This window comes from Protopterus annectens, chromosome 2.part0 (genome assembly GCF_019279795.1).
Source record: "Protopterus annectens isolate FY-2018-M chromosome 2.part0, PAN1.0, whole genome shotgun sequence".
Classification (NCBI taxonomy): Eukaryota; Metazoa; Chordata; order Ceratodontiformes; family Protopteridae; genus Protopterus; species Protopterus annectens.
This window is the reverse complement of record NC_056728.1, coordinates 1031324526-1031349616: the sequence shown is the minus strand read 5'-3', so window position 1 is coordinate 1031349616 and position 25091 is coordinate 1031324526.

The window sequence follows — 25091 nt, the reverse complement described above, 5'->3', positions numbered from 1 at the left end:
GGTGACCTGTGTCTGGCATACAAGGCATCCTCTGACCTAATACTGGTGGAACTACTGAACATCAGCAAGTCAAATGTCATCAGAAATACTCAGTCAAGGTATATAAACTGAATGTTGTGGAGAGATGGATATATATCACAGAGGCTACCACTGTTACAGAACAGACTATCCATTTAAGTAAAACAAAGCTCATCCCTGTCCATATTCAAATGCAACTTGGATCTAAGGATGGGTAATAGAAAATGTGCTCCAGGATTGCCCCTCGTGCCAATAATGGATAGAGGGAGTTCCTAAATGCTGCATCCATTACATGGGTCCCCTCAAATTATCTGTAGTATGATCACAGTTATTCCCACTAGGGCTAGTATACAATTATCAGCCATGGGATAGGTAAGACCAATCAGGAAATGTTAATTCAAGCACCAAAAGGGAAACTGACTATGTTTAAAATGTCCTGCAAGTGAACCTATGTTGTGGTAGTAAATAGTTTTAAAAAATTGCCCTTTTTAGATCAATAAGTGCCCATCTCACCTTCCAACCCCCCCCCCCCAGCCTTCAACAGCTTCCAGCGCCTCTTGGTAGAAGTTGCTATAGTACTGACTTATTACTTTTACAATAAATTCATGTTTCTGATTCTTTCTGCTGCACTTTCATTTGGATTACTCATATCATAACAATGTCAAGGAATGCATTATATGTTCTTAGGTCAGTACTAAGCTGTTGATCCAGATCACTATTAGTAGCCTAACCAAAATAGCCCAAAGCATAGTTGCCCATCGATATGAGTAATTTATACCTAATTTCAACCCTTTTCAATCAAGGTTTTAGGTGTCAGACCTGGGAGGATATTTACAATTGCTCATCCATTCATATAGGATGCAGTTAAAGAGGGTCAAGAAGCCACTTTGTTTTACATCCCATGGAAGTCTATGCTGTTGATTCTCTGAGATATATATCTGTCTCACCAGCAGGTCCTAATAGTGTTTTGTTGGAGATTAAAATATCTTGAGTGGGTGTTGAAGGTGTTATTAATTTTGTTGATGTGTTTGAGGTCATATAGGACGGTGTCCTACAAGGCTCAGTAAGAGGTCACCTCTCAAAAGACTTCAAGAAACATAAAAAAGAGGGAAAGTGCTTTAAGGTGCTCTGGATAGCCCAAGGAAGTCATGTCTTTGATTATTTTATAGAAGAAGTGTTGCTGTCTCTCAAGCTAGATTGTATACATAGACAGATGCATACCAAAGGGACCATTACACTCTGCTGTGGGCCTGGTGATGAAGGAGTAGAAAATGATGATAATTTCCTTAGAGTTGAAAAAAAAATCCTAGTGATTAGGCAGGCAAGGTAAAAAGATTTCTTAACAGTAGTGGATGCACAGTGATCAAAAAACCAATCATCCTCTACCAATGTGCCAGGTTCATAATGAGTCAAATTTCAGAGGGGTGCCACACATGTGGTCAGTGCACTGATGTGCAGTTTTGCCAAAGAATCCAATGCTGAATTTCATGACATTTAGTTTTATGCCATGGTGCATGCACCCACCACTTATGGGTACATGTTAATCCCTCCAGAATTATTTTGAGGTCATCAGCCACAGGTCCTTGATGTCAGTCTTGACAGCAGAGAAGTACATACCACAAAGAAGGGATACAGGGACCAGTCATTGAGGGACCCCACTGGTAACTACTCTTTTCAAAGACAGCATGCTCCCCACACTAATAGTCTCGGTTCTGTCAGTTAACGAGTTTGATATACACTGTATAACACAGACATTTGCATTTGGCTAGATTAGCTTGTCAATAATGCTAAAACATGTCATGGTATCAAAGTACTTGACCAACTCCAGGTAGACAGTGTGAACCAATTTACCAGAGTCTAATGCATCAGTAAATGTTCAAGGAAGCCCAACAGGTTCAAGAGGCAAGATTTGTGATTAGCAAATCCAAACTGTTTTGGGTCCAAAGCTTGAAGACGGCCTTTGTCCTTGTAAATAAGTTCCATAATGATGTTTTCCATTGTTTTGCAGTTAAAACTGGAAAGTCTTATAGGTCTGCATTTGCTGGATCAGTAGTGGATCCTTCTTTATTGAGTGCTGCAATGATTACAACAGTTCTTCATTCCTCGGGCATGAGTCCAGTGCAGAGGCTGAGGTTAAATAGCCTTAGTAGTGAGCTGTCTTGGCAGTATCTGGTGTTGCCAATTAGGCAACCTGGCACATTATCAGAACTCATGTAACAAGTGCTTTTGGCTTTGAAGAGAACATCGCAGACCTGCTCTGATGTGAATAGAGTGGAGTGGTGTGGGTGTGCTAAACATTTGGGGGATATCAAGGTGAGATAGATGAGTGAAGTTGCAGCTGAATGTTTCCACTAATTTGTCAAGTAAGCGTTGCCATTCCTTATTAGCTTTGATAACTGCTGAACATTACCTCTAAGGTTTCTTACAAAGCAGAGAAAGTTTTGTGGTTACCCTTAACCATGGTAGCTATTCCCAATTTTTACTTTCCTTTGGAGAATTTGATTTTGTTTCTAAATTCTTTGCTGATATTTCTAAGTTCATCGCTAGAACATGGGGTATTAAGTTTGCTTTTATGGGCTTTGAGTTTCTTCTTTTGATTGTATAGTTTGTTTATATTAGGGTTCTGTCATAGGAAATTATATCTAATATGCATTGTAGTTGTGTGTTACAGGGACAGATGTCTCGATGCATGCTTTGAGGTGGGCATGGAAATTATCCAATAGGTGGCAGAATGTATGATTGTGTCATTGAAATAAGGAAGGCACTTAAATTCCATCAAGTCATCAGTTTGCTGTATTAGGTTTGCCTTAAAGTAATCTCTAAAGACAGAGTGGTTTTATGGCAAGTAAGGTTTTATCCCCATAGCGACTACTACCAAACAGTGGAGAGATATAATTAGTGATATGGTAACTGTAACTGTGGAGAATAGGGTAGCAATATTGATGAGAACAAGGTCCAATATTTTTGAACCACTATATGGGGCTTGGAGGATTTGGTCTAGTGAACTCGCATTAATGAAGTCCAGGAATCTTTGTGTGCATTTGTTTGAGGTGGTATAGTTTTCCCAGTTATTGGAGGGATAGTTGAAGTGTCCCAAGAGAATAATGCTTGGATCAATAGGGTGGGATCTCTGTTTAGATATGCCTCGTGGCAGCAGGTGACATGGAGGGGGTATTGTATTTGGCTATGATACGAAATGGAGTTCTATTTACTGTGAAAACATTGTGGAGAAGTTCAAAGTCATTGTCCTGGCATAAGAGTTTTGAGTTGAGATAGTTTATTAGAAATACAGATATGCTCCTTCGATTAACACCATAATTTTTCACGTTCAGTCTGAAAGAGTGGTTAAGCACTGAAACCATGAACTGTGGAAGTGCTTTTACTGTTCTGTAACAGTAGTTCAGTAGCTATGTCACTATAATTATTTTCAAAGGTCATTGAGATAAGACTGATATACTCTCATCTTATTTAGTTAAAATGGTATCAAGGGAGGGTATATTTTACTTTATGTAGAGGAACATTATCATTAAAGTCATTAAAGTCAAATTCATATTTTATCAGTAGTTTAGTTATAAAAGTATTATCTACAGAAAGAAACAGATGCATAAATTAAAATACTGGAAGAGTGTGGATACTTTATACATTAAGTTAATTAAAAAAGACCTTTAATCAGACTCATTATTAATCTTTTAAACTAGATCATTTTCATATCACCAAATATCACCAAGTAATTTAACACCACAGATACTGTAACTCTCAGTGGAGCACCAAACACTAAGCCGCTAAGGCAGGCAAACATACTTCCCTGGACTCTTGTCATAAGGGACTCCATTGTAAGGGAATCACTCTATATAACTGAAAATTCATAATCTCGAAAGAGTTTAACACTGGCAGAAGTGACCAAAACTAATTTGATTGCTTTTGACGGCATTAAGTCTGTGCAAGATTGGACACAGTTGGGATTGGGGAATTTGTCCTTATCTGACTATAGAGCAATCTCGGAGTTGGTGTATATAATTAGCAGAGGGTTAAGGGGTGCAGTCCCTACATGTTGGGTGCAGGGATGCTTGCCCCCCTGCAAAAAACATAAGTGTTTTGGCTTGTTATCATTTGGTATTGATCATTAAGAGTTCGAGATTTGTGCAGTTCGATGTTTAAAAGTACACCCATTGTAAGATATATTGATGCTCCTCAAACCAGGATGATCAAGGAGAAGATAATTTCTTCTTTTTCTTCTCCTTCTTTCAGCTGCTCCCATTAGGGGTCGCCACAGTGGATCATCTGTTTCCATTTCTTCCTGTCCTCTGCATCTTGATCTATCACACCAACCACCTGCATGTCCTCTCTCACCACATCCATAAACCTTATCTTAGGCCTTCCTCTTTTCCGGTTACCTGGTAGCTTCATCCTTAGCATCTTTTTCCCAACATACACTGCATCCCTCCTCAGCACATGTCCAAACCAATGCAATCTTGCCTCTCTGGCTTTGTCTCCAAACCTTCCAACCTGGGCTGACCCTCCAATACACTTATTCCTAATCCTGTCCACCCTCATCACACCCAGTGCAAATCTTAACATCTTTAACTCTGCCACTTCCAGCTCTGACTCCTGCCTTTTTGTCAATGCCATTGTCTCCAACCTATATAACATAGCTGGTCTCACTACCCTCTTGTAGACCTTCCCTTTCACTCTTACTGGTACTCGTCTGCCACAAATCACTCCTGACACTCTTCTCCACCCACTCCATCCTGCCTGTACTCTAGATAAATGTTAGTTGCTTATTAGAAATCATGATCTGCCAAATCACACGCACACTCAAATTGTTATGCCACAGGTACCAGTATGATACCATCAAAGTCCATGTAGGTGTAAATGACTAGAGATATACCTCTTTGGACTATATAAAGAGACATTATGGAGCTCTCAGACTATATCTCTCAGGCTGGTATGAGTAAAATATTACCATCACTGAGGGTGATACCACAATATCAGAAAACATGAATGATTTCAGCAGCTGGCTATCTTTCTGGTGTCATTCTAAGGGGCTCAAATATTTGTCAGCCTGAGAGGACATGGTTAACAGACCACAATATTTTTCTAAGTATGGTCTGCACCTTTCACCTGCAGTCTTTTGAATACTGGCTAAAACTTTATCCAATTCCATAGTTCCTTTTTTTAGGTAATGCTAGATTTTCAAACATACCAACATAGCAAAATCAGCTCAACTGAACCTCAAGGTGTTAATGATTAGTGGCAGGAGCCTAAATAAAAAATAATTAAACTCTCTCCAAGCCCTCCTCACACTCAGGAATATAAACATCTGTGCAGTTATTGAGACATGGTTTGAAACAGCAGAGAGTACACCAGGAGTGCAAGGTACCAGTGACTTCCACACTTTTAGACCAGGAATCTTTGTGTGCATTTAGACCAGTAGCAGAAAAGACAAGGGCTAAAGGTGGAGCTGTCCTGATATACATCATTGACAACCATAACTTTAGTGTGGCCAAACAGGATAACATGCTGGAGTTCCTCCTTGATCAGACCACAATAGACAAAATCCTGTACTATATCCTAGCAAACTATTGGTCACCCTCCATGTCCCAAAAGGCTCAGAATGCATACTTGGACCTACTAGAGACAGTCCCCATCAAACCTAACACTCTACTCATGGGAGACTTTAATTACCTCTCTATTGACTTTGAACCCTACATGGTCTTAAATCTACAGGCACAGAGAGTCCTAGACTTTGTAAATACAAAAACCCTTGACCAGCTAGTGAATATGCTCCCTGTAGGCTCCAACATACTGGACCTCATGCTCACAAATATGGAAGAATGACCCCACCCACCCATTTCTTGCCCTCCTTGGTAAGGCCCGACTATAAAGCTGTCTCCTTTGAAATCTAAATCAAGTCTGCAATCACATTAAATCCAGTAACAGTTAGGAACTATTCCAATACAAATTACATTTTAAGTGATGGTTTGTCAAAATTCAGTGCCCCTCCAAACCCTATGTTGAATTGCTCTCAGAAATTCTGTATAGTACAACCGTGTCAATGGCTGCATAGAGACTGCTGTGCTTACTAGAAGTAAGCCCAGGACTAGTCCTGGAAATAAACCACCTTGATGACATCCCAAATTAAACAAGATATCCAACAAAAGGAAATAAAATATGGTAAACATCAGGAAGGGTACTCTCATCAAAATAAATTAGTAAATAAGAGGGTTAATTAGGTCACTCAAAGCCGACTTTGACATTAAGATAGCCTCCTAGGTAAAAGATAACAACAAGGCCTTCTTTAGCTGTGTCAGAAAATTCAAGACCAGCACACAGCAATGTGCTAAACTGGTGGTTACTGGTACCTTATTTACTGAGCCTGGTGATATAGCAAACATATTCAAGGACAAATCCAGTTCCAGCTTTAGCCCTCTCTTACCCTCAACCTTCCTCCCAAAATATCCTAAAACATAAACCCTCCAATTATAACTAGTGAGCATGTATTGGTTGTGCTTGCTAAAGCAGCAGAGACCTCAGAGGCAGAAATGCACTCAACCACCAGAACACAACACTAATCACGAGACACATAACTCTCCTAAACAGTGTGCCACTCAATCAAAGCCCCTAAGGAAAAACAGCATGCCCAACACACTAGTCATAGGTGACTCGATAGTGAGGTACACTGATGTCCCACTCACTAGGTTGAATAAGGAGAAAGTAACAGTCAGCTGCCTGTCAGGTGCCAGTATCTGACACATAATGCACACACTTGGGTTGCTCAACAACAGGTACACATATGACTTCATTGTACATGTGGATGTGAATGACCTGAGACGTACTTCACTGGACTACATGAAAAGAGATATGGAGGAGCTCTCAGATTATGTAGCCCAGGCAGGTATGACCCTAGCCCTGAGCAGCATCCTACCATTACCCAGAATGAAACCACAGTACAAGCTGAAAATGACTGAGTTCAACAATTGGATATGTTTCTGGTGTCATTCTAAGGGGATCCAGTATCTGTCTGCCTGGGATGACATGATTGACAGACCTCGATGCTTTGCCAGAGATGGCCTGCATCTGTCACCCCTGGTCTTCCGAATACTGGCCAAGGCCCTTGCTAACCCTATAGTGACTTTTTAGGTGCTGTTCCAAAGACCAAATTACCACTGTAACAGCTACAAACAAATGCAATCTGAGGGTCATGTTGCTCAATGCTAGAAGACCATATCTCAAAATGCACTCATGGCACTCCTTAAAATGGAGAACATCAAGATTTGTACTGTAAGAGAGACCTGGTTCAAGGCAGCAGAAAGCACCCCTGCACTACCAGACTATAACTCATTCCACACCTTTCGGCCCCAGAACTTGGATAGAAACTCCAAAGGTGGTGGTGTTTCCATATTCACAAAGGATGCACACACCTCCAGACAAGTAAACCAACATAATACTTCAGGTGCAGCTAACACTGGATAAGACAGCGATTCAGGTTGTAGCCTGCTATAGATCCCCAACCATGCACCAAGACTTGCACTCCATGTTCCTAAGCACCCTGGAGAATATTAGGGACCAACCTAACACTCTCTTACTAGGTGACTTCAACTACCCCTCCATTAACTGGATAAACTACTCGTGTATCAATACACTTGTCCAACGTTTCCAGGAGTTCATTAATTCCAATGGCCTGGACCAGCTCGTTCTTATCCCCACTAGAGGTAGCAACATCCTTGACCTGGTCACTACTAACATGTGTGACCATTGCTCTACACCAATAGTCAGCTCCTCCCTGGTTAGATCCGACCACAAACTAATCACCTTGGAAATCCACACCCACCCCCCCCAGCAAAGGTAACCACCAAGAAAAACTTTTCCAAAGCTAACTTTGGGATCCTAAAAACAGAAGTGGCTAACTTCACGGCACCCATGTAAATGCAGAAGAGTTGCGTGACCACAGAATCATACACCAATGCACTGTATGAACACGTACACAGATACATGGATCTCGCCATACCCAATAGAACCAAGACACTCTCCTCCAAAAAAAGAAAGCCAATCTGGTGCTCCCTGCCATAAACAAACTCTACAACAGAAGGAGGAAACTGATGCAGAATAAGGTGAAGTCCCAAGACTAGAAAAACTACCTTGTCTGCCTCAACAAAAAGTTGAGATCCCTCATCAAATCCTCTAAAGCTAGGTATGAAAACAGAATTGTGGCAGATAGTAAAGACAACCACAAGGTCTCCTATAGTTATGTAAAGAATCTCCATGGTAATACCCAGATTTGCTCTGAGCTCCTGCACAATAGTACCTCCTATAGCGAGCCAACAGATATTGCCAGTATACTGGCCAACAGATTCAGTGGCAACTTTACCCCTCCCCTCCAAAGGACCAATCACAATGCCAGTAGATTGCCAGGCATCCAGTATTACTGCTTCACAGGTTAAAACAGCACTGTCCAAGGCCAAGAATACAGCTTCTATGGGACCTGACAATATCCCTGGTTGTGTTCTACATGAACTACAGAGTGAACTGGCACCTCATCTGTGTGCCCTGTTCAATCACAGCCTCACCTCAGGCTTTGTCCCTGCCAAATGGTGCACTGCTACAGTTATCCCTCTCCATAAAGGAGGAGCGACTACAGACCCTGGGAACTATCGCCCCATTAGCCTGATGAGTCTGATATGCAAAGCTATGGAATGCATCATCATGGACCTAATAAACAAGGATATAGGGAATCTCCAAACTCTGGATCACAAACAGTTTGGTTTTGTGAAGGGTAGATCATGCCTGCTCAACTTGATTAACTTCTTTGAGTCAGTCAACAGAGCTGTGAATGAAGGCAAGGTAGTTCATACAGCCTACCTTGATTTGGCCAAGGCTTTTGATACCATTCCCCACTCAGGAATCATAGAAAAAATCACTAAGCTTGGAATTAACCCCTATATCACTAGGTGGGTTGCAAACTGGCTCACAGATAGAACCTACAGTGTGAAAGTAACTGACTCCAAGTCAGACTGCTGATTAGTCACGAGTGGAGTCTCACAGGTTTCGATCCTGAGTCCTCTCCTGTTTGGTATCTACTTCTCTGAAGTCGAGGCCAACACAAAGGGACTATGGCTGACAAAGTTTGCAGACTATTGCAAGCTGGGAGCTATTATTAACTCCCCAAGTGATGTTGACATCCTACAGAATGGCCTCACTGTGACCAACAACTGGTGTCAGAACCATACCCTTAAGCTCAATGCCAAAACGTGTGTTGTCACCCCTTTGGGAAAAACCCGGTTCCCATGAATTACCACATTGATGGTAGTCCACTTAACACAGAAGGCATTATAAGATATCTGGGAACACAGGTTGACAGCAACTTCTCTTTTGCTCACCACATTGCCACTGTGGTCAGAAAGTCCTTCTATCTGGCACATCTCATTACTAAGGGTTTTGCATCCAGGAAGAAGGAGGTCATTGTCTCCCTCTACATTTCCCTCATTAGGTCAGTTATCAAGTACAATGCCCCATTTGGCATGTATCTCACTAGACACCTGCAACAACTGGAGAGGCTGCTAAAGTACCTCACAAAGAGGATCCTAGACCTTACACTTGTCCTATATGGACAGACTCAAAAAACTCCAACTATTCTCTGTCTCATATTGCCTACTTAGAGGCGATCTCTGCTTGACTTACAAAGCCATGTCTGACCCAGCTCTGTTAGAAATGCTACATCTAAATAAATCCCAATCCCTCCACACTGCACACTCCAGAGACCTCAACCTCATTACCACAATTAACAGAACATGCTGGAGGGACAGGTTCATAACCCATAGGCTGCCCATGCTATGGAACAGACTTACCATACATGTCAAGCAGAGCACCTCGCTGACCTTCAAGAGAAATCTGAATGAGTGGATGGGAAACAGAAATTTCACCCCAGGGATAACTCCAGTGGCTCTACTCAACAGAGGCACTGGGAACTAAGGTCAGGTGGCATTATGCCAGGGTAATCCTATGGCTAGGCTTGTAAAGGCCCCAGGGCCATTAGCCTAGTACACATCTATGAACATATAAGAAGACCACCTCAATGTGTCCCAATAACATCCCATGATGCCTCCTGAATAGTCTAAAATATGAGTTATCAGGATCCCTGGAGTCATTATTTAACCATAGTCTTAAACAGACTTTGTGCCACATGAATGAATGACTGCAATGGTCATACTCCTTCATAAGGAAGATCCTTCAAGCAGTCCTGGAAATTATAGATCTATTAGTCTGACTAGTCTTATTTGCAAAGCATTGGAAGAATTGTCAAGAAAATTATCAGCAAAGACAAAAGATACCTCCAGACATTGGATCCACCTCGGTTTGGCTTGGTCAAATGAAGGTCATGCTTTCTGAAACTGGTGAGGCTTCTTTGATAATGTCACTAAGGCAATGGATGAGAGGAAAACAGTGTATATACTGTTTACCTAGATCTGTCTAAAGCATTTAATACAATACCTCACTTAGGTGTTGTCCTCAAACTTATGGAATTGTGTATAAATCCCTTTATAACATGTTTGATAGATTGCTGGCTAATGGATAGTACACGGGAGGTTAGACTCAGTAAGCCCACTTCAACAAAGAGTCTGGTTATGAGTGGAGACCTCCATGGCTCTGTGCTAGTCCCACTCCTCTTTTGCATCTATGTCTTTGATGGCAAAGCCAATGTCAAAGGCTTCTGGCTAAGTAAGTTTACAGATGATTGCAAACTCATAGAATTCCCATTCTCTGGAACAGGGTCCCCATCCCCATGAAACAAAGTTCCTCCTTATCCATATTTAAGTGCAGCTTGGACGAATGAATGGATAATCAGAAATTCACCCCTAGCTATGTCACTTATGTTTCTGATGGACAGAGGCAGTCCATAACTCACCTATTTAAGTCAAATTTGTGGGTCACATTTGGGTTCCATGGCTGTGCTTATAAGGGCCCTACTGGTCTTTAGTGCAGTATACACCTATGAACCTATAATACATACCTTTCTGGAATATTAATATTATTTACCCTTGACAGATGTGTCCTACTGTTGAAGAACAAATAATGCACGTATTTCATATTATATTTATTTATTAATACATAATTTTCTTAATTCAGTATTATCTGGTATATGGGACCATTTACAACTGCAACCCTAGCCAAAGAAAAAAGACACATGTCCATTTACGTTAATTGAGAAAGAAGTGTCATGGTTATACTAGCAACCCCAGGACATATGCATGAGAAATCTGAAGAAAGAAACATCAAAACATAAAGTACAAAGCACATAGTTTTGTAGACTGTGAATCTTGCTTTGACAGTTAACCTTATAATACTTAGAGTTGTACTGTCACATATGGGAACGAACTGGAGCATTGAATGCTTATGCTATCAAAAACATAGACATTGGGTGATTGTGTCATGTGTTTGTGGAAAGGCAGAGAATGTGCTAAGAGGGCCTAAGTGTGTTATACCATGCATTGAGTGAGATTAAAATAGATGTAGTGAGAACTGTACAGAAAAAAAACTCTTCTGACAATGCAGAGAATAAACTTTTGCCCCATACCAAGCTTATCAGGTTCACAACTGATGAGAAAATAACAATTTGACATTCATATAAAGGAAGGTGTAAAAATAAATATCAAAATATTGGTGCCTTCTACGGGATTAGCCTCTTTCTAACTTAATCAGCAAGAAACCATTTTGCCACAGAGTGCAGAGTCCCTTGCCTTCCCCTCTCTACACTGCTCCTGTTTGTATATGATGAAACTGATACCAAGGAGCTCTGAATAATGGAACTGTGCACATGACTGAAACTGACTGCAATGGATGAAACAATGCAAATGATGTCCATGATGTCGGTACAATGGAGCTTTTCTCCATTGGCCTCCACTGAAAAAGGGCACTGCTCATGTCATTAAGAAATAAGTAAGTAAGTAAGTAAATACATATTAGTCAGTTTCCAAGCCACTTGGTCTGCTTTCCTTGAAGAATACTACAAAAAACATGAGAAAATTAATAGTCAGTATCACATGCAAATGCCATGATTGCCATGCACTTAAATGACTTTATTGGCCATAATTAACCCACTCACTCTCACAACTATCCATCACACACAACCTTTTCTCCAAACATGAACAATGTCCTCGTCTAAGTAACATTCTCCATCACTACTCTCCAGCTGGACCTTTTTATTCTACTTAAAAACTATTGCCCCCCACAATTAAAGCCAACAACTCAGCCAGTATCTCTTTGTACTTTTCCTATGTTGCCAAAATGTGGAATTCCACCCTACTTTCTCTAAAAAAATAACCAATAATGAAACCTTTAAACTTCAACTCAGACAGCATGTAATGCTCTTGTTGTATTCCTAGTTAATCTCTGGTTGTCATAAGGCTGAATATTGCTCATCACATATAATCCTCAAGCTCTGTCAATAAAAAAAACGTGATATTTCAATGCATTGTCATGACGTCAGGAGATCTTCTTTGCTCCTTTCACATGGGAAGTCCATATAACATCTGTTCTGATTGCCAATCTCATTGTATTCCTATGTTGTATAACTTGGAGTGCATTTTATCTTGCTTTTAATTAATTTTATTATATTGGCATGGTGTGCACACTTGCAAGGTCTTTTTCCCCATTACTTCCAATGCCTGCCATTGCAACGGACTGCCATTAGCTAATAGCAGAACACCACCAAACAATTGAATCTCAGCCCAGTTAAGCAGCTCATCTTGTAAGCAGGACAGTGCTTCCTTTATACCTAATCTTACCGCATCCATACCCAATCCCCATCCCTCAGCCAATCACACAAACAACAACCACCCCTCCCCTCGTTTGCTCTCATATTACACAATCTACACATAGTACCTCCTCACTCACAAAGTTGCTACAATCCATCCTACATATGTACTATCAGGACCCCTACACATTCCACAGGGTTATATCTATACAGTCCTATCACATCTAACAAACAAAACATGTACTCCCATCAAATAATTCTAGCACCAGCACACACCATCACATCCCATCTAACCTCACCATACTTGAACAACATTACAATCCCCAACATAAGTAACCCCACCTCAACCTCACTTCCAACATTCATTAACTACCCCTTACTCATCTCACCCTCACTCTCTAACCACACCACCTATGACCTACACCCCTACAAACTACTCCATTATCAAAACAAATCTAGGATATCTCTACAATGTGACTTAGCATTCTCCAAATACCTACAAGCCATTATAAAACTTGCCTCTCAACTGCTATGCAGTGGCGATATCAACCCCAACCCAGGTCCGATAACAAGCCCTACAAATCATCAGAATCAGCCTAGAACCAATACTAGCCTACTTAAGAGAAAATCAGATATTCTAATAATAAATCATAACATAAGAAACATCCTTAACAAAACCACTGAGCTCCATGCAACTATAGCATTATACTTTCCTGACATCATCTTCCTCACAGAAACATGGGTTAAACCGCACATTAAAAATGAAGGAGTACTTCCCTCTGGTTATAGCATACTATGAAAAGATCATACAGCTAAAAGAGGAGGTGGAGTCACTCTCATATATCAGAACAACATCAATGTTGAAATATTTAACATAGAAATCCTGCATTTAATAATGCAGAGATCCTACTTGCTAAGGTAAGACTAAATACACAAAAACAGCTAAATGTCTTAGGATCATATATCCCTCCAGGAGATAACATCAAAACCCTAGAATCTCTTCTCCAATAGACATCAGAAACCCTCCCCAATGAAACCATTATACTAGGCAACTTTAATATTGATTGGACCTTACTTAAATCACCCCACCCCTCAAATCATAATAACGTTTACGGATTCTCACAGCTTATACAAATCCCTTCTAGGCTAAACTGCACTCCTGAACACAAACTAAGAACCAAGCCAAGGGAGACGAAAGCCAGTGAAAAATGCTTTATTCCGACACCATCAGTTTCAGTTAAGTGCTTTCATCTGTTAGGACATGATCAGGACTGAAGAAACAACCCAATCAAAAGTTTAAATAGCTGTAAAACCAATCACATGATTCAATAATACAATTTTAAATTTAAAAAGATAAAAGCATAAAATATATATATATATATATATATATATATATATATATATATATATATATATATATATATATATATATATATATATATATATATATATATATATGTGTGTTAAAACATATGTATATACATATGTATGTATGTTAATTTTTTGTGTTGTTAAAATATTAAAATACTGAAAAAATTAACATTCCAAACTTTTGAGATGCAAAATAGGTGAAATGGCGCAAATGTCGTTCAACCCAGGCTCCACAAGGGAATCAAGCCTAAATTGCCATTTTAACTCCCTAACTAACAGACGTTCTTCAACAATTCTCCCTCTATCATCTCTCTTAAGTGTTCAATTACAAAATAACCAAAATTATGACCAGGGAATTTTTCAATGTGCTTATACAATACATTAGTATCTTTCTTGTTAGAAATGTCCCTTTCATGTTCATAAATCCTGTCTCTAACACATCTAATATTTTACCTATGTAATAAGCCAAACAATGTAAACAACAAGCAGCATAGATAGCCCATTTAGTATTGCAATTGTATTTCTCCTTGACCAAAACTTTTTGTCCAACCAAAATATGTGGACATATTTTGCAACATTCACACTTACCTTGTAATTCAAGTGAACCACATCTACTGAAATCAGCCTGATGCTTTCTCTCTAACAACTGATTCATACCGGAGTCCTTCCTATAAACCACAGTTGGTCCACCACCCAGTATTTTACACAGCAGTGGGTCAGCAGAAATCAATAACCAATTATGTCTTAATGCCTGAACAATATCTGGACTATCCAGAGAATAAGTGCAAAGAAAAGACCTATTTTAGTTCTTAACATTAACACTCTGTAATTCCACCCCACCAGGGGGTAGTTTGGAATCCAGACCACCAGCCTCAATACCACTTTCTTGAACCCCTGTAGTATTGGAGTATAACAAAGGAACATAAAAACTTTTTTCCATTCAAAGGAATCATTTCAGAAATCATCCTGGCCAGTCTTACAAATGCCTTTTACAACTGATTTCTTCTGATAATATGGGTGATGACTCTCAAAATGAAGATAACTGTTAGAAAAGATAGACTTACGAAAAATATTAAATATAAGACACCTTTTAGAATAATCCTTAGTAATAGTCACATCCAAAAAAGAAATACTCACATCACTATAGGTATGTACAAATCTTAGAAAAGATGTAGTAGAATTTTTATGTTGGAAAAAACTATTAAGCTTATCTTTAATTTCCTTCCAAACAATAAAAATATTGTCCAGAAAATGGGTGTAGAAAGCAAATCCTGAATTGAAGGGAGAATCAAAACTAAAATATTTTCCCAAAAGCTCATAAATAAATTTGAAAAACTGGGAGCAGATGCTGCCCCGATTGCTACACCCTTGACTTGCATAAACAATTGTCCTTCAAAAAACAAAAAATTATTAGACAGGACCATTTCCATAAGAGCACTGATAGTGTTAATACGATCTTGTGACAAAATTCCTATTTCCCCCAGAATGTCTTCAAACCACCTGAGGCCAGTATCATGGGGAACAACTGAATATAAGTCACAGACATCAAGACATCAACAGTGACTAGCACATAATCATTCTGAAAGTGAACATTTCATAATTTCATTAAAAAATCCCATGCAATTACAAATCTGAGAAAGAGCCCCCACTGAAGATTTTAACCAATGATCAATAAACTTAGCAAAATAGTAAGTTTTACACCAAGTACCATCAACAATAGGTCAGTGGGGGGGTGGGGGGTTATATCCTTGTGGATTTTTGGAATCCCGAATATACCGGCTACCACGGGTCACTTGTTGTACAAAAAATCATATTCATCATTAATCTGTCCCTGAAATAACATATCTAACAACTGAATTTTAGCATAAGAGATATTAAGCTCATTTCTTGAAATTTCTTGATACGTCCAGATAATAATAATTCATTCATTCTATTATTGTAGTCAGCAAGGTCCATGATAATGACCCCCTCCCTTTGTCCGGTTTCATTATACAAAGAGGTTTGTCATGAACAAATTCAAATAATAAATTCTTCTCAATATGACTCAAATTGCAATATCCAGTCCCTGGTTGTTTGGTAATACTTCTAAAATCATTAGCACAAACTTGCTCAAATGACAATAAAGATCCATGAACTGGAGGATTAAACTTCCTGGATCTCTTTAAAACATTATTGCCATCAACATTAGTGTCATTACATGAATTTCCATAAAATAAAACAGCCAAATTAAGCTTGTGGATAAAAAGCTTAAATCAAATCAATCAAAGTTTGGTCAATTCTCGCTCTAGTTGCTGGGATAAACCCTAACCCTTTAGCCAACAGGTCAGCATGCTGAACCGAAAAATCCTTATGAGAAAAATTAAAAATAGTAAAGTCACAATTAGAGTTCAGTACCTTTTTAACTACTTCATTATGGATAACTTTGGAAAAACTGCAGTTCAACGGCTCCACCATTTCCGTTTCAAGCCATTCTTCTTGTTGAACCCTGTCTTCGGTCTCGCCTCTTGCCACTGGTAAAAATCCTCTAAACGGAACATATTATTCGGATTTATCGCCCTCTGTGCCTGAATAAGTTCAGAATGCCTTATTTCAGCCATTGCAGCATTACCTTGGGCTTCTCTGTTAGAGTTGCTATTATCTGAAAACCTATCATTTGACCCCATTGATTGAAACAGGGGCTTGTAACTCTTAACATCTCTAAGACCAATCGGATCAGGGTACACACGCCCACTTATGTATGCTTCAGCATCCTGTTGTAATTTTTTTTTTCCTTTCAACGTTCTTCTTACATTCATTGTCAGTCTTAAAAAACACATTGTTGTAATTGGTTTTGTATTGAAAAAACAATAAATCACTAGTAATGCATCAAGATTGACCAATTCGATTGATAAAGCCTCAATACGCTGATTGTTAAATTTAATTAACAGGTCAACCAACTCATAGCCAGCTTTATTAAAAATGACAATACGCGTTTTGTGGAAATCTGAGCCCTTTAAAACTCCATTCGGGAATCTCCAGAAAGGTAAACCCTTACGAACCCAATGGTTGACCAAACATTCATGCAAGTACACATTATCCAACTGCAGTCTTTTAAATTGCCCCATTTTATTCTCAAACTGATGCAGTTGTTGAAGAGTACAAAAAACAGTCTCAGGATCACCAATTGAAGCTGATGCAATGCTTTTAATATCAAACTTATTTGTTTTCCAAGCCTGGAAATTAAAGTCAGCGTTTACATTAGTTGTCACAGTCATAGAATTACCAAATGTAGCATTCGGGGTTAACTGAGTCAAAGGAAGCCCCAAACTATCGGCACTGTCTGTAGAATTGCTATTACCCATCATAAGCAGTCTATCATTCGTACCACCAGTAGACTACTAGGGTAGACTAAACCTTAAAAAAAGAATCAATACCAGACTGCATTCTCACCAATCGCCAATCTTTCACCCATAATTTTGGTACACTACCTGACACTCTAAGCAACCATCTCTAAACCTTCTTCATCACTGGCCAAACTAAACTCACTAGAACTAACTCTCTTAAACACATCAGATACACTAAAAACTTCAGGGCTGACAACCTCAATATAGCCCCTAAACACTCTAACTGGTCCTCTCTTTTAACACTTCCTTTAGATAAAGCAGTTGAGTATTTCAGCACTATCTTCTTAGGCCTTCTCAACCAACTTGCTCCACCAAGACAGATCTATGCTAAAACCATCTATGCCGCATGGTTTACTAAGAGAACTAGACAACTTATGAAACAAAGGGACAAAGCATGGGACACCTGGCACAAAAACAAAATTACTCCTAATAGGCAAACATTCTCAGAACTGAGAAACACTGTAAATAAATCAGACTAGACAAACAAAAATACTATAGTGAAATTCAAACTAAGCATAATACCAGCACACAAAAATTCTGGGCCACTATAAACAGTATTCTCCACCCAGGTAAATCCAACTCCTCATGCAAACATAGATGCCACCGCTATAAACACAGCCACCCAATGCAATGAGTTGTTTACCAGCTCTACATTAAAGCTGTCAGCAGACCCACATTCCTCAACCGCAACTATACTATATAACCCATCAAATAATGCTAACTCCTTCACCCCTTCAACTTGTACCAACTTACACCATCCATAGACACCTAACCAAACTGAAACCCACCATTTTAGCAATAGGCAAACTACCTGCCAAATTCCTACAAATAACCACCAAAGCCATTTCCTACCCAGTCTCTATAATCATTAAGAGATCAATCTCAGAGCAAAAGGTGCCACTTCTCTGGAAAATTTTCTACATTATACCAATACACAAAGGGGGCAACTCCACTGACCTAACAAACTACAGCCTTATAGCTATACTTTCCCCACTGGCTAAAATACTGGCAAAATCTATCCACACCTAGGTCCTAACACATCTCCTCTCCAACAATCTTCTTGCCGAAACCAACACAGATTCCATCCCAGCCATAGCACTACCACTGCACGCATCAATTTTAGTAACCTAGTAAATATGCAATTCAACAACGGTCAATTAGTGTCTGCAATTTTCCTTGACTCCTTTCCGCTACTCATTATCCAGCCTCCTCTTTAAAACTCCCACAGATGCACTATATATTATCACATATAACTTAACAACTCACTGCCGCCTACTCCCCACTGCCCCATCTATACCCACTAACTCTCCATAGACTAAGCTGAAAAACTTTCCCATAAAATGTCAATGCACCTCATATGAACTTGTCTATATTCTCTTCCTTTTTTAGTTTTTCCTTTCTTGTCTTATTTCCAGTGCATCTTCAAGATTATCTCTACTAAACATACTGTGTGAACAATCATCATATGTTACTACTTGCTATACTTTTAATTGTATGCCTAAATCTCTATGCTTATGTAAATATCTTATACAATTACATGTTATTATCTGTTATATTTTTATAAACCACAATGCTCATGTAAATGTCTTATGTATAGCATGTTAGCAATTGTTCTGGAGCTTTTTCCCTGGGGATCCACTGAAAACGGACAGCTCTGTCCAGTTGGACCTCCCCGGTAAACAAATGTAAAATAAATAAAATAAAAAAATTGTATATTCAATAACTAAATGCACTAAGACTGTTTGATTATTCTTTTTTTCTGTATTATTATTATTATTATAGAGCTTTTTGCCCCATGCCTCCACTAAAAAGGGGTCTTATTGATACACTTGAACCATCCCAGTAAATAACTAACTAACTAAATAAATAAATAAATAAATAAATATGATAGTATGGGATGATTTGGAAGAAGATGGATTTTGATAGATTAATTCAGTGAGTTCAGTTTTTACTTTTAATGCTTTGTGGTGTTAGAAAAACATTTATGAAAGTGATTAGATACTGCCAGGTCATATATGATGTCTCTGTCAACTACAGCCAGCCTGCAAGCAAAGTAATTTTAATGCACAAATGCACACCACAACTGTTTGTTTTTCAGATGGTAGTTGTAATGTCAGCATAAGCTTTGCTGGTCTTAAATAAATTCAGATTTGACCTTCATACCAGCTGAAGTTAGAAAATTATTCAAATGCATATTTTGTTATACTTACAGCTTTATTGTCATTTAAAGGGATATGCAGACAACGTAAAGACGCCATTTCTAAATCAATATTAGCAGTTTAAACAGGAAGATGCCATAACCTGAGCTCCTCCTGCAAATCAAACCCATTCATATCTGTGTAGTAACTGAGAAATGGTCCCAGGGAAATAGCAGCACTCCTTTATACCAGGGTTTAGCACCTATTATGCCTTCAGGCCTGTGGGAATTATGGTGGATTATCTGTATTTGTCAGAAATGCCATCAGCTCATGTCAAATTGATCACAGCCCTAACTTGGAGCTCCTGTAGACCCAAATCCCTATGAATACATCTATTACTTCATTGATAGCTACAGATCCTCATTAACATCTCCCAAACATCATGGAAGTTACCTTAACACTATTGAGGGGTTAACTATCAAATCATGCACCATCTTATTACAGAACTTTAATTATCCGGTCATCGTCTAGCACATATACCCCTTTAAAATTGGATATGATCAGCATTTCCATGACTGTTAATGTCGTCGCACCTAAGCACATTATAAAAGTATTCATTAGAAGCACTAATATCCTTGACCTGGTCCTCACCAACTTAGACCCCACCTGTACCCCACCATGCATTTCCTCAAGTCTGGTTAAATCAGACCACAAATCAGTTACCTTCTCTGTAAGGTTTAGTGGTACAATGCCAGCACCAAATAAGACCATCTTAAAAAACTTTTACAAGGCAAACTCACTTCATTTTTAGAAGACCTATGTAAAATTTCTGGCTATCTCTATACATGGACAAAACAGAGCGGGAAACCACTTCTATCTCCTTTTTTACCAGTACCTAAATGTAATAGGAAACTCAGGAGTATCCCTCTTTGGTTGAACTCCAAAATTAATAAACGCTATAACAAAAGAAGGATAATAATGAAAAGGTGCAAGAAATCCTCATCTCCATACCTTAAGTCCTCACTGAAACATGTCAACAATGAGCTTAAAAGTACTACTAGAAAAAGGAAAGCAGAGTACAGTCTTATAGTTGCTAGACACAACAAGTAAAACTACAAATATTTCTTCAGTTTTGTCAGGAAACTAAGAAATAATATTACATATTACAATCTCAGGGATATAGCCAATATGTATAAGCAGACAGATTTAAGGCTAATTTTACTCCATCTACCCACATTATTGATCCCACTACCCCTGACAATGCTCTTTCCACTGAAATCACCTTAGAACAAGTCCTACAATTTTTGCCAAAGGTTGAAAAAATGTTTATGTGAGGCCAGATAACAAAGGCTGCATTACCATCAGTGTCAAATATGTACTAGCAGAGCCTTGACTTTAACTGCTAAATACTCTACCTATCCATGTTTTATGTCCCTGATGCTTAGAAACAAGACACTGTGATTTCTCAACACAAGGGTACCTCTCAATAGACCCAGACAATTATAGGTCCATCAGCCCCACCAGCCTCATATACAAAGCCACAGAATGTATATAGTAGAACTCATTTATGAAGACAAAGGTAACTTAACTAAATAACTAATCTAGGCCTCATTATATTTAGTTTTTTTTTTTAAATGAAGTTCCTATCTTCTGGACTAGAAAATATTTTTGAAATGGTTGCAGAGGCTATGTACAGTGGTTACTCTATGCAAACAGCTTATAGTGACCTAGTCTTTCATGCTAGAATTATTGAGAAGTTAGTTAACTACAGTGCAAATCCCTACACTGTCTACTGAAATGCAAAGTGGCCATCCAGTAGATCCCAAGTAATGAAAGTTGCTGGTATTCTTTTTGAATGGAAATTTGCAACTCATGCCACTGGGGGATCAGTGTTGGGCCCCCTGTTGTTTGACATTTATTTAGTAGACATTCACGTCAATAACCCCGAATGGTGATTAACCAAGTTTGTTGATTACCACAAGCTGGGCACTATTATACACTGAGTCACTCCAAATAAGCTAGTCAAACGAGAAATATGGGCATACCAGGTAGACTGAAAATGATCTCAAAGAGCAGCATAGTAAGGATTATAAAAAATAAAAGCTGGCCCCATCTCATATGTTATAAGTGGTGCTCCTATATAAACAGATACTGTCATAAGACATTTGGGTAATCATGTGAACAAGTTTTTCCCACTCAGTCTTGTTCACACTATATTCAAGAAATCCTTCTGTTTGTCCCAGTTAATTTCTAAAGGAATATGTTCTGAAGATACAATCATCTTACCAGTATACTCCTCCCTTAGCAGGCCTATCATTGCATACAATAGCCCCTCTGGGATGTATAAATTCAAGAATAGCACTCAACTGGAAAGGGCGCAACAATGTTTATCTAATAAATGCTTAGATATTTAAATTAACAAATAAATAGATAAATAAAAAATTAAGGCCATAAATTCTTCAACTACCCTGATAGGTTATCACAACTATCATAATACTCTGTAGCCTACTGACTTCTCTGAGAAGACCTTTGTCTGTCTTTTCGAGACATTAAAGTCCTAATCCTATTTGGTTTCCTATTCCTTCAAAAAGCGAGTGGCTGCGGAAGCACCCATTCTAGGGACATAAATTACCACCAGTCAATAAACAAGACTTGTTGTAGGATTAGATTTCTAACTTAAAATGTTCAAAGTCTATGGAATATGTTACCAGTATAAGTCAATCAGAATACTATTTTGTCTGCCTTTAAAGATAGTTTTTATCACTGGATGAATAGAAACAAATTTACACCTGGGTTATCATGTACAGTCCCATTTAATTTGGAAGATAAGCATTATGTTGTGCTGATAAGGGGTGACGTGCCCTTTTAAGTTTTTCTGCTTAAAGGTATATATGGTTAGGCATCATGTTCGCTTCACTTAGCTAATATTATTCCTATTTTCATTTCATCTAATAAAGAGGTGAGGATAAATGCAATGCAGTCCTCTGAGGCAATGTCAAACTTTTCCCAGTAGTAATGTTTCTGTTGTACAGGCCATGAGATTTATTTTGATTGTTTGTATGCTTAACAATGTGCTTCTTTTATTTGACTGATTTATTTTCTTCCTTTTTTGCTTTGGGAACTCATTGTCATTCTGGAATGTACTCAGTTATCTTCCATGTTAAATATTGATTTGCATTACTCTTTTTGGCACAGATGTGCAGACATCCTATAGCATATTTATAACGGAATAGCCTCTTTTTCCAGCTATACCAAATCTTAGTGATCATACATGGCAAACAACATTCCAATATGGCAATATAAAGTGTTTTTTCTTTCTATTTTTGTCCTATTCGGCTTTCAGTGTTACTTGTATGTCTGACCTTATCCCATTCAAGTCTACAGATAGTAAAAAGTCAGATCATATGCAGTGTTATTATTTCAGTGTAACTTTTCTGGTACTGAATTCACACTATTCAGTGCAATGAGTAAAAGGATTAAATATGACAACATTTTAACTGAGCATGTAAGACATAATGTTGGTTTACTTCCATTTGAACGACAGTTTGCATATTTAGCTGTGCTTTCACTCTGAACTCAATGCAAATGCTATGCAGTCTGCCATTAGTCATGAGTGACACTATTAAGTGACTGCTGTCAGGTGTTACTGACCTAATGATATTTTTGTCAGTTTGTTTGCCCCAAATTCAACTATGCACAGATGTAAGCCAACAGATAAAAATTTGTGTTATTTCACCAGACTGATCATCCCTAGAGAGCTTACATGGTTTTCATTAGATTTTATTTCCTTTAAGTTCATCTATTTCCCTACTAAAATTATTCAAATATTTTCTGTTTTATCCTAAGTAAAGCTTTATTGCAACTGAAAACAATCCTACAGCTAATTTGTTTCCCTGTTTTTATCCTTTCCTGTTCCTCCTGTTTTCTTCATGTTATTCCATTTCACAGAACAACGTATTTTATTAATAAAATCATAGTCTGTCTTTTAAGTACTTTCTTCACCTCTGTAATATCTGTGTGTCAAGGGGTATACTTTTATTAAACTATTATCTATACTTCATTCCTAGAGTTGTTAGAAATGTACTACTAATATTTTTATAATTTGAGTGCTTTCATCTCATATGTCTACTTTTTATGATCTCCATACCAGTAATAATTACCTACCCAATGGCCATTTTAGGACTGTTTCCATATGTGGTATGGCTAGTTTACCTTATATCAGCACTGCATTCAAAAGTGGAATGACTATCTTTTTTTCATAACTTAATGCAGTGCTAAACCACAGCACCAAGAATTTTAGCATTTTATTAGGCTTACTAACATTTAGATTAAATCTAATCAATGATCAGTGCATTTTCCTGAGTCAAAGAAATCTTCAGCAATCACATACTGTTTCAAAACGTATGCATGTATTTACATAATTGTGTGTATGTTTTGTTCAAAGTAAATTATAACTAACATTGTATTTTAAAGATGCTCATTAAGAGTATGCTTCTCATTAACATCATATATATATATATATATATATATATATATATATATATATATATATATATATATATATATATATATATATATATACACACAGTTTACCATGGTATGTTCAAAACTGATCCAGTCGAACAATGACAACACCGAAAAATAACGCTGAAATCTTTCAACAGCGTAAGACAGGCATGTTGAAAATGGGAATGTCTATTCGAAATTTTCAACATTACAGTCTTCCACCCGATGGCCTCAGCTAACCTCTACTATTAAGCAGAGGAGCTTCACCCCCCTGCACCCCCCATGTGGGGGTTTTGCCTCCACACCCCCTACTTAAATATACCAACTCCGAGATCACACTACAGTGAAGAAATGGGCTACTTCCCTGTTCCTCACTAAAGCACAACCTCACTCCACAGTCTCGACTAACCTCGGTTAACCTCTTTCAGTTCGATTTCCTGCCTCTTGACAATCATGTGTTTGCACATCAACCATTTGACTTTCTGCAATTCACATAAGTGATTGCAAGCCTATATATATATATATATATATATATATATATATATATATATATATATATATATATGTGTGTGTGTATCGCTGTATGCCTGCATGTGACTATGCCAGTCTCTGTCTGTGTCTACCTATATATCTATGTATCTATCTACTGATCTATCACATTTTCCTTATATGCCTTTTCTATATTTGACACAGGACAAATCTAATATGATAATGGTGGTTTTCTACATTGTTAATCAATTCTCCAGTCCATTTCAAAATTTGAAGATTTGATAAGGTCGGACCTTAGTACTGATCTCCGGAGAATATACCTACTTAAGAGATCTTACTAATGAATTCTTCACACTAGCTCTTCTTTTTTCATTTTTTTTACATATGTATCTTCTTACCAGCTGCTGTCTTAGCTCTGCATAAAACTCAAATTCC